Below are 12,230 nucleotides of genomic sequence, written 5' to 3'. Positions count from 1 at the left end.
CTTTGCCCGCAAGAAACCTTCGTCATCCTACTCTCAAAAAGAAGAAGACAACGTGTAGAGATAATGTTTGACTTAGGTGCAGAAAGACACCTGCTCTCCTAATCTACATCGACTTTCATATTCCAGCTGTACAAGTCTTGCTGAGGAACTAATACTTCCATATTCACAACGCGTGCATCCGTGTAGAAATGATGCAACTTAATTAGTAGTTGCCCCGTTACTTTGCATATACGTATAGTAGTACTATGTATCTGCACAAAGCGTGTCATGAGCTATATATCATTATTGTTTTTAGTATCATTGTATCATAAAAAAATGTTTAGTGTTAGTTCGTGGAATCTCATAGTCTTGCTCGAGGTGACCATGAATAATTTATCATTCTTTCTACTAACTATGATGCGCTCACATCGTACTTTGATACATTGATGGATCAGTATATCGGTTGCTTTGGACTGGTATTTACCCCGAGACAAGAAAGTATGCCGCGCTTTAGAAATCATGGTATATAAGTCAAAGATGTCAAATTTCAGATATTTTTTGAGTCCATGACATAACCAGATTGGATGGATCTTCCACCTGTTTAGTTATGAAAGAATATATATACAAAGCTGAATAATAGATCAACAGGAAGACATGAGCTGCCCTGTAATGAAATCTTAAGTCGTTGCGAATATCTCCTTCTTCCCTAATCTAAGATTGAATAAAGAACAACTATTTCACAAACATATGGACATATACATGTTAAATCAACATCATTGCACACGTTGGTCTGCGACAGAAATATTGTTTGAGGTTTTGTTGTGGATATTCTACAAACCATGTCCAATGGTGCTTCCTGTCTAATCTATTCGTTCATGGAGTGGACAGGTAATTATGCAAGTAGATCGGCTGCATATTTCGGTTGTAACTTCTTTATGAACATGTCAATAAATGATTCTTTAGAAAACATGATTCAAAGATATTATTTTCTAGTTCCTACAGTTTCATACAAACATAATACCATTTGTCTCTTACCGGAACAAGCCATCTGCAACAACTAGGTATCTACTACAGCTTCTTACAATCATCAAAAACCACTTCACCTAAGAAGACGACACCGTCTGTAACTCCGCCTGACCACCACTTCCTGCTCAGCCTTGCTCTTTGGGAAAACACAACCTGCAGATGAACAAGGCGGTAATCTGAGGGCGTCAAACTCTTTGCACTACTTATCTATCCAAAGTATTTTCTGCAGGTTTAGGTGCTCGCCCCAGCACGGCCCTTCATGAACGCATGCTGCTGCTTTAGAGGCCTAAAACAAATGACCTGGAGCTCTCTCAGCAGCCAATTCTTGGAGCCGCGGAAGTCCATCTCCCACCGATGGCTCATCCTTTCAGTTTGAAATTCGATATCTATAAAAAAATTGTTTCTGAATTTGGAGAATTGTTCATGAACTATAAAAACATTCAAAAAATCCTAAAATGTTCATGAATCAAAGAATAGTCACAAATTTCAAAATTTTCATGAATTCAAAAAATGTTTGCAGAATGAAAAAAAAACATGCTGATTTAAAAACTGTTCAAAAAATAAAAAAATCGAAATTAAAAAATATCACGAATCTGAATTTTTTCCTGAAATTCAAAAAATGCTCACAGATATGATAAATATTCTCAGATTTCAAAAAAAAATCAAAGTTTTAAAAAAAGTTCACGACGTAATAATAGAAAGAATAATAAATAAAAATATAAAATAAAGAAGAAAAAATAAGAACACAAAAAATTCAAAAGAGAAAAAGGATATCTAAAAAACTGTTTCAGGGAAGCATATAGAATCTGCTCAAACCGGTGGGAAGGAAACTCTGGACTGGCCCATATAGCAGGATAGCATTATGCGGGGAATATGAGCCACCTGGGCGACCGACGACTGACCTTCCATGAGATTGAGAACCGAGGAGGAAGAGGGAGAGGATGGCTGCCTTCAGCCATCGCTACGTCTACCACTAAAAAACAGCCATTGATAAATCTGTATATCGCATTCCGTGAGTCGTGCGTATTTCTCGCCGCTGGTGTTTCTTTAGCAGGTTGTGGCCCATATAGTGGAAGAGGGTCTCGGCTTTGGGAACTTTCGGTAAGGTTCTGGTTGTTTTATTTTGTTTCCTTTTTATGTCATTTTCTTTACACTTTTCAAAAGGTTTTCTGGAATTGTTTATTTTATCTTCTTGTTTCTATTCCTTTTTTCTTTTACTTTTCTAAATTTTCAAATAGATGTATACTTTTTCTAATACTCATTTTACATTTTTTATATGAATGTGGAAAATTTCTTTATGCACATTGAACATTTTTCAAATACATGAGAATCAATTTTCTAAAATACATTTTTGAACATGTTTTCGAATACATGTTAATTTATCTTAAAATATAGTTTTATTATTATTTTTGCATGGTATGAATCATTGTTTAATTTTTTGTGAACATTTTTTACTTAGCATATGCATTTTGTAAAATGTCACCATTTTTTTGAAACGTTCGAGTACTTTTACATATCTAACGTGAGTTTTTTAAAGGCATGAACATTTTTTACACATTATGGGGAAAATAATTTGCACATTGTATGTGCATGTTTAGAAATGTCAAAAACATATTTTCAAAACGTATGAATTATTTTTATATGCCACGTACATTTTTTGAATGGGACAAAATATTTTTTAAAATTATGTGAAAATTTATTTATAACGTATAATTGGTTTTTTAATGTCATGAACTTTTTTTGATGGATTCGAATATGTTTTTAATGTGACGAATAATTTTATGAGTTGTAGGATCATTTTCTTTTAATAGTTCAATCTGGAAAAAATCTAAGTATAGTAATTTTGAATTTGAATATTTTAAAAAACGAAAAATTGCAAAAAGAAGACAAAAGTAAACAAACCTGGCTACTATCCCGCGGGAGTTTGAAGATTGAATTTGAATTTGAATATTTTAATGTTATTGAATTTGGAAAAAAATGTTCATGATTTTGAAAAAGTAGTCTTTAATTTAAAAATGTTCATTATTTCAAAAAAATTCATGATTTGAAAAACATGTTCATGACTTAAGAGAATGTTCACAAATTTCTAAAAAAATTGCTCATGATTTCGAAAAAAATATTCGTGAATTTTTAGAAAATGTTCACAGTTTCAAAAAAAAATTCATGATATAAGAGTAACGATTTAGTAAAAATAAACCATGATTTTGGAAAAAAAAATCATCATTAAAAAAACGATGTCAGAAACAAATCGTGAATTAATAGATTTTCAGAAATTGAAAAACAAGAATAAAATGAAAACATAAAAGTAAAGAAAAAATGAAAAGAAAATAAAAAAGGGAAAAAGAAAAAGAAAAACCAAAAGAAAAAATAAAAAACCGGTTCAGGGAAGGTTCTAGAACCTTCCCAAAACCGGTTGGGGTTAAACCCCGAAATGGGCCGGCCCATAGAAACAACAGCGGGCGAGGCGGGGGTACGCGCCACGACGCTCACTGGCATGGTACGCGCCATATAGGATCCCCGCTATCCCGCCGCTAGAAGCGAGCGCTCGCTGCATCCGAGCGGGTGGGACATGTCGGGCGCAGTTATGATTTTTTTACGGCAAAGCTAAGCTTTGTCGATGATACTCCACATGATGTGGGATACAAGTCGGGTCATGGGGGTTGGCGAACCACGCGTGGCGTCCCGTACCGAGATTGAGCAAGTGCTTAGCTAAACCATGAGCCTCACCATTGACGGCTCGACTTTCAAAAATGAAATTACATGAAAAAAGTAGAAGCTCAGAGTTTGATTTATGTGATTACCGATCCATATGAACCCTGGCAACCCTTATGTATGTCGTTCACACTTTCTTGCAATCCGAGGAGACAACGAAATTTTGAAGGAGAAGATCGTCTACCAGCTTTAGCGATTCCCAACAAGCGATGGTCTCCAGCGTCGCAAGATCAGTCTGGCCATCAATAACCAATGTTGAGCTTCCCAAGTAATTACCAGCTTTGTCTCCGCAAACCGCAGCCGCTGATCCACCATGGCTTTGAAACATTGCCCCGTCAACATGAATCTTGGCAAAACCTGCCGACGGGGCCGAGGGTCTTGTATGTACTGGTCCAACTGCCGAAGGGGCTCCTCGCAAGATCGCTTGGGGCGTTGCATGGATCATTTGAAGCTCTGAAATGAATCTGTCCACAAATGAGTGTGTTGCCTGCAGGCTTTGCATGATTCCTTCATGAATAATTTTGTGCCTTGCCGTCCATATTGCCCACAAGGTGACCACCATGCATGCAAACCAATCTATCACGTGGTAAGCTGGCCATGAGTATGAAGATCCATTGTTTTCGCATTTGGTTCGGTCGTAGCTATCATTTGATCAACAATCTCATCTTCCACTAATGCCCACACACATCTTGACATAGAGCACTGGAGAAGTGAATGTCTCCACGAATCCTAAGAACCGCATAATCCATAAGAGCTAGTGGTGGACATGTTCGATGTGATCTCACGTCTTTAGTAGGAAGAGAGTGTCTTGCCAAGCGCCACAAAAACATGCGTACTATGTGCCACCCAGGCAGCATCCCCTCGTACATGGGCCAGATGGACTGCCACTCGCTACCAGTAGAATGCTAATTTCAGGAGCGTGCAGGTTTTACTCGAAAAAAGAAAATTAAGCATGGAAATTAGTTTGTTTCTTTTGTTCATATTTTCAAAACATAAAAATACTTAAGAAAATAAAAAACATGACTTTTAGAAATATTTAACACATATTAGAAAAACATAGAAAGTTCCAATAAAAACATTAATCACGGATGTGATTTTTTTTTTCAAAGTGCATATAATATGTTTTTGATGTATACAAAAAATGTACTCTCTCCGTCCCATATGTAAGATGTTATTACAACGAACATACTAACATATTGGATGGAAGGATTACAATGTGTATAAAGAATATTAGACTTCAAAATATATATTTGAAAAAGGGTTAACCATGTATTTATAAATGTTAACACACCGTAAAACATTCGTTAGCATAGCTTAGGAAACTTTTGATATCATTTAAAAAAATTGAACGTGTTTTTGAAACCGTGTAAACATATCCAAATAAAAGCTTAAAACTACGTGTTTGAGAAAAATGTTAATTCTATATCTAAAAAATGTTTAACATGCACAAGAATGTTTAAGTGTATATGAAAAGTATAAATGTGTATGGAAAGGTATATATCAAAACATATATGTTAAAATAAGTTAATCATGTATTTGGAAAATATTTAACATGCATAAGTAATGCTCATGTGTATACGGAAAATATACATTGTGTATGAAAAAATGTAGAAATTAAAACATATATTTTAAAAATTATTAATCATGTATTTAAAAATATAAAAATTATATAAAAATGTTCCTGTTATATAATAAATGTAAAATGTGTATGGAAAAAGTGGACATGTGTATAAAAATATAGAAAAACTCAAAGAAAACCAAAAATAAATGAAGAATACCGAGGAACGAAAGAAAAAAAAGAAAGAATAGCAAGGAAACGAATGCAAAAGATTGGAACATTGTGACTACCAAGAAAGCTGAGAAAAATTAAAAAATTAAAGGGAAAAGGAAAAACCGAACAAGCAGAAGAAAAACAAAGATGGAGAAAACCGAGTGAGTGAATGAACGCAACGATCGAGCGAACAAACCCAGCAAGCAAAATGCACTAATGCACCCGCCTATACCTATAGCTAGATGTGATCTCTACTCCTAAAAGAGCAGTCCGTACATCGTTTCGTTCGTTCGTTCATTCGTACCCAACCCTCCCATCTATCGATCGCCTCCCTCCACCCAACCGATACCCTCCCCTCCCACCGACCCACCAATTTTTTTACTCAAGAAACAATCAGACTATCAATCTCCCACCTTCCATGCCTAAAAATCCCGAACAATCCATATAAAACTTATTACATTCCCATCTATTCCCACCCCTTCTGCTTTATTTTAATCTTCCTTTTATAGCCACGAACGATCCAGTCTCAGATCCTATTCTCCTCACCCGTGACGGCCAAATAGTAAGTGGACTAAATGAAACACAACAATGTATCTCTACTATTAAAAGGCTATAAAAATGCAAAATTGTGCAGCATCACTTCAAGCTACCATCTTTACTGGAAGCTCGGTTCCACTGATCTGGTGGCTCAGACATCTAAACTCTACACAAAAACGCTATAACAGAAATATTGTGTGCAATTCTCTCATATTTAGATTTTAAATTCTATAATTGTATTTTTAGTTTCTGAGGTGTGAAATTCAATTTATAATTTTTTACGCAGTTGAAAAGAAATGTTGGCAGAGAGATGTAGCTCAATACGGGTTGACAAGGCAATTCCATTCCTTAATGCATACTTGGATTCTCTTGGTGCACCTAAGTTTGGGCATATGTTAATTTTCCTCAAACTGGCTACTCTATTACTCCAATAACTGCAACATGTCGCCCTGATTTCTTTTTGTCTTCAGATTAATAAACCTTAAGCAAGTCTTTGCATTCAAGAAAAAAAATTCATTGAGCTGTTATCTAAAAGTAGGAATTGCAGATTAAAAGGTTGTCTTCCGCCACTACTTTTGATTTTGAGGAATGCAAAGCAACATATTGGATCTTGTCACCGCCGATACATCCCTAACTTGCGCTATGAAATAATGTGTGTATAAGGCCTTGATCTCTTGGCTATACCATGCTTTCTTGAGAATACTATACCATGAAATGATGCTTCTATGGTATGAGATTCAAATCTGGCTCACAAACGAAGCCCAACAAAAAAAGGAAATTAAAAGGTGTCACAGCCAGCGAAAATAGCAATAGGCTATGATGCCTATACACCTAGCATATTATTAGCTCGCCATCCAAATCGATTAAAGATAACCCATGCTATCTTCTCCCATCAGTAGCAGCTGTAACCAAAAGCTCGCCATCGCCTTAGGCTAGACTAAAGGATTTGGATGGGCCTATATTTTTGACACACAAACCACTCTTCGTCCCTTGACCGGGAGATTCAAATTGGCCAGATATCATTGAGCAGCACTGAACACATGTCGTGTTCCCCTTCATTCCATAAAGATAACTCCTTCATACAATGATCTAAAACAACAAGGTACCTACTACAACTTCTTACAATCATCAAAACCACTTGCCCTGAGAAGACCATGCCATCTACAACTCGTCTAAATACTTCCTTCTCGACCTTTCTCTCTGGGAAAATGCGCTCCGAAGAGCAACAAGCAGCAACCCTAGGGCGTCGAACGCCCCACACATCTCATCTCCCAGAACTCATTTCTGCAGGTTGAGTGCTCGCACCAGCACGGCCGTTATGAATGTCAGCTGCTGCTTTACCGGCCTAACACTAGTGCAGGGCTTTAGCACCGGTTCGTAAGGCCCTTTAGTGTCGGTTCAGCAACCGGCACTAAAGGGTGGGGACTAAAGGGCCACCACGTGGCACGAGCCAGTGCTAGAGGCAGGGAGACCATCAGTACCGGTTGGTAACATCAACCGGTACTAAAAGGTCTAGGGGTTTTGGTTTTATTATTTATTTTTCCTTTGGTTTTGTATTTTCCATTTTTTTTCATTTCCTGGTATTTTATGATACTACATATTATACACGTTATGCATATATATATATATATACATATATATATATATATATATATATATATATAACAATTTAAAGATTGTTTTTACATTATAATGAGTTATTAAATCACTAGGTAAAAGAACCGCGGATTAGTTTCAAGTGGATGGATCCTAAGTGATCAAGTCATGTATTATCACGATAATCCATGACTTGATCACTTAGGATCCATCCACTTGAAACTAATCCGCAGTTCTTTCACCCAATGATATAATAACTCATCATCATCATCATCATAATCATCATCATCATCTCATCATCATCATCGTATTAATATATATATAAACTCTTGCATCATATCATCACCAACAAGCTAATAATCATCATAGTCATTACCACTATTTAATCATCATAGTAATTACCACTATCTAGTCATAGTGTAGCACAACATCATCTTTAAACTCATTCTAGCTAGCTAATCACTCCTGCTGCTCTCTCTTAGATAAAATAGCATAGAACATGTGTAGCACTCCTGATTCATCATATTGGAGCATGCAGATGAACCTGTCTCCTAATTGTGGGCTGCGCTTCTGATTGCTGCCCCTTAGTACTTCTCTGCGATCCTTCACAATTTTGCTCCAGTCTTTAACTATTAAGACTTGCTCGCTTTTAGAAATCCTGAATGCACTCATGTGCAATGTAGGTTGTCTTGCTCATAAGCTAACCATGGACATGCAACCTTTAGCCTCGATCCACTGAGGCAAAACTATCATCGGGAGTACCTGTTGAAGAACATCGTAGTAACATACTTAACAATGAAGTTTAGCTTAAAAATAATGTATGAAAAAGATGCACCGAGGACAAATAGTAAAAATCTTACCATCTTTCCTAAATAGATGTGACCATAGCTCAGTACGAACACTATTGGTCGCACATTTTGAGTACAAAGATTTTCAAGTTCAGGAAAATAATTTGTCTTGACAGTATGAAGATCCTCAAGCCATGAAACGTAATGACTTATCTCCTTGCAGTTTAGTTCAGCCCCGGTACAGTAGTAGGTCATGTCTACCAAGCGTCGCACATGTTTGCTTGAATGTAAATAAGCTGTCAATAGAAATTAGTTGTCAACTATTTTTAAATAAACAATATCCAAGACATAAATATGCGTGGTTGAGAAACTCACATAATGGTAGAACAGGAGGTGTCTGCATATCGACCCAAATGTCGATATTATCTTCAATATCATCTTCCGAATGAATATCAAAGGTGATAAGCATATTTGGCTCAAATGCATAAGCCTTGCATAGTGCTCTCTATTGTTTGCATTCAAAATGGGTGTAGGTGTCTGAATTGTATAATTTTGGGGCAAAACTATAACCATGCTCGGTCCTCAAGTTAACTCTTTTTACCTCCATAGTTTCCATAGTACTGAAACCAACCTTATCCAAGACATATATTATTGCATGGCAGGGGATATGCTAGTAGAATAGTAAAAAACTTAAAATTATAAGTTGAAGCATAAGAAGCAGAAGTCATGCTTAATTACGAAAAAGACTTGTCGTTGTGACTTACCGTATCCACTTCGAAGGTGTCATCCAGCTTGATGCTGAAGCGCCTACCACCAACTAGGTGAGTCCTGTCGCACAGGCCGTACTCGTCTTCGCAGTATTCGCACATACCGAATTCCTTTTCGTGGTCAGACATTTCCTATGTTCATAGTTGAAACATTAATTGTAAACCTTATAATCCAAACATCTCATTTGGTTAAGAAGCATAACTAAATGTCGTAGTTCTACTCTATTCAACACAGAGGAGTGGAGAAGGAGGAGGTGGACTTTTAACTCACCGACTTAGGTGTAGAGGAAGTAGATGTAACTCGGATGACGATTGCTACGTCTTGAGCTTGCGTTAGTTTTCCTTGAAGACGAAAGGGTGATGCAGCAATAGTAGCGTAAGTATTTCCCTCAGTTTTTGAGAACCAAGGTATTAATCCAGTAGGAGGCTCCTCACAAGTCCCACGCACCTACACAAATAAATAAGAACTCGCAACCAACGCAATAAAGGGGTTGTCAATCCCTTCACGGCCACTTGCGAAAGTGAGATCTGATAGAGATAATATGATAAGATAAATATACTTTTGGTATTTTATGATAAGATTGGAAAAGTAAAGATGCAAATAAAAGTAGATTGAAAGCTTATATGATAAGAGATAGACCCGGAGGCCATAGGCTTCACTAGTGGCTTCTCTCAAGATAGCATAATTATTACGGTGAGTGAACAAATTACTGTCGAGCAATTGATAGAAAAGCGCATAGTTATGAGATTATCTAGGCATGATCATGTATATAGGCATCACGTCCGTGACAAGTAGACCGAAACGATTCTGCATCTACTATGATTACTCCACACATCGACCGCTATTCAGCATGCATCTAGAGTATTAAGTTCATGAAGAACAGAGTAACGCTTAAAGAAAGATGACATGATGTAGAGGGATAAACTCATGCAATATGATATAAACCCCATCTTTTTATCCTCGATGGCAACAATACAATATATGCCTTGCTGCCCCTGCTGTCACTGGGTAAGGACACTACAAGATTGAACCCAAAGCTAAGCACTTCTCCCATTGCAAGAAAGATCAATCTAGTAGGCCAAACCAAACTAATAATTCAAAGAGACTTGCAAAGATAACTTAATCACACATAAAAGAATTCAGAGAAGATTCAAATATTTCTCATAGATAAACTTGATCATAAACCCACAATTCATCGGATCTCGACAAACACACCGCAAAAAGAGTTACATCGAATAGATCTCCAAGAAGAGGAAGGAGAACTTTGTATTGAGAATCAAATATTGAGAATCAAAGAAATAGAAGAAGCCATCTAGCTAATAACTATGGACCCGAAGGTCTGTGGTAAACTACTCAGAACTCATTGGAGAGGCCTTGGTGATGATGTAGAGGCCCTCCGTGCTCGATTCCCCCTCCGGCGGAGCCCCGGCGGAGGCTCCAAGATGGGATCTCGTGTATACAGAAGGTTACGATGGTGGAAATAGTTTTTCGTGGTCGCCTCTGATGTTTTCGGGGTACATGGGTATATGTAGGAGGAAGAAGTAGGCCGGTGGATGCTCGACGGGACCACGAGGGTGGGGGGCGCGCCCACCTGTAGGGGGCGCGCCGGGCACCCTCATGGCCGACTCACTTGTTTCTTGACTTACACTCCAAGTCCTCTGGATCACGTTTGTTCCAAAAAGATCGCTCCTGAAGGTTTCTTTCCGATTGGACTCCGTTTGATATTCCTTTTCTTCGAAACACTAAAATAGGCAAAAAAACAGCAATTCGGGCTGGGCCTCCGGTTAGTAGGTTAGTCCCAAAAATGATATAAAAGTGTAAAGTAAAGCCCATAAACATCCAAAACGGGTAATATAATAGCATGGAACAACCAAAAATTATAGATACGTTGGAGACGTATCAAGCATCCTCAAGCTTAATTCCTGCTCGTCCTCGAGTAGGTAATGAAAAAAACAGAATTTTTGATGTGGAATGCTACCTAGTATAATTCTCAATGTATTTCTCTTTACTGTGGCATGATTGTTCAGATCCAAATGATTCAAGATAAAAGTTTATAAAACATAAAAATAGTAATACTTTGAAGCATACTAACACATAATCTTGTCCTATCAAAATAACATAGCCAAAGAAATCTCATCCCTACAAAATCATATAGTTAGGCCATGTTTCATCTCTATTACACAAAATACTCCCCTTATGCATAACCCCTATGACGAGTCGAGCAATTGGTTCATACTTTTTAACGCGCTTCAGCCTTTTTAATTCTTACGCAATACATGAGTGCAAGCCATGGACATAGCAATATGTGTGGTATATGGTGGTGGTTATGAAGACAAAGAGGGAGAAGATAGTCTCACATCAACTAGGCGTATCAACGGGCTATGAAGATGCCCATTAATAGATATCAATGTGAGTGAGTAGGGATTGCCATGCAACGGATGCACTAGAGCTATAAACATATGAAAGCTCAACAAAAGAAACTAAGTGGGTGTGCATCCAACTTGCTTGCTCACAAAGACCTAGAGCGTTTTGAGGAAGCCCATCATTGGAATATACAAGCCAAGTTCTATAATGAAAAATTCCCACTAGTATATGGAAGTGACAACATAAGAGACTCTCTATCATGAAGACCATGGTGCTACTTTGAAGCACAAGTGTGGAAAAAGAGATAGTAGCATTGACCCTTCTCTCTTTTTCTCTCATTTTTTTCTTTTCCCTTTTTTTCTTTTTTTCTTTTTTATTTGTGGTGGGCTTCTTTGGCCTCTTTTCTTTATTTGGGCTTCTTTGGCCTCTTTTTTATAAAGTCCGAAGTCTCATCCCGACTTGTGGGGGAATCATAGTCTTCATCATCCTTTCCTTACTTGGGACAATGCTCTAATAATGAAGATCAACACACTTTTATTAATTTACAACTCAAGAATTACAACTCAATACTTAGAACAAAATAGACTCTATGTGAATGCCTCCGGCGGTGTACCGGGATTTGCAATGAATCAAGAGTGACATGTATGAAAATTATGAAGGTGACCTTGCCACAAATACGATGTCAACTA

The sequence above is a fragment of the Triticum aestivum genome, chromosome 5B, assembly GCF_018294505.1.
Source record: "Triticum aestivum cultivar Chinese Spring chromosome 5B, IWGSC CS RefSeq v2.1, whole genome shotgun sequence".
Classification (NCBI taxonomy): domain Eukaryota; kingdom Viridiplantae; phylum Streptophyta; class Magnoliopsida; order Poales; family Poaceae; genus Triticum; species Triticum aestivum.
Note: the sequence above shows the minus strand (reverse complement) of the source record.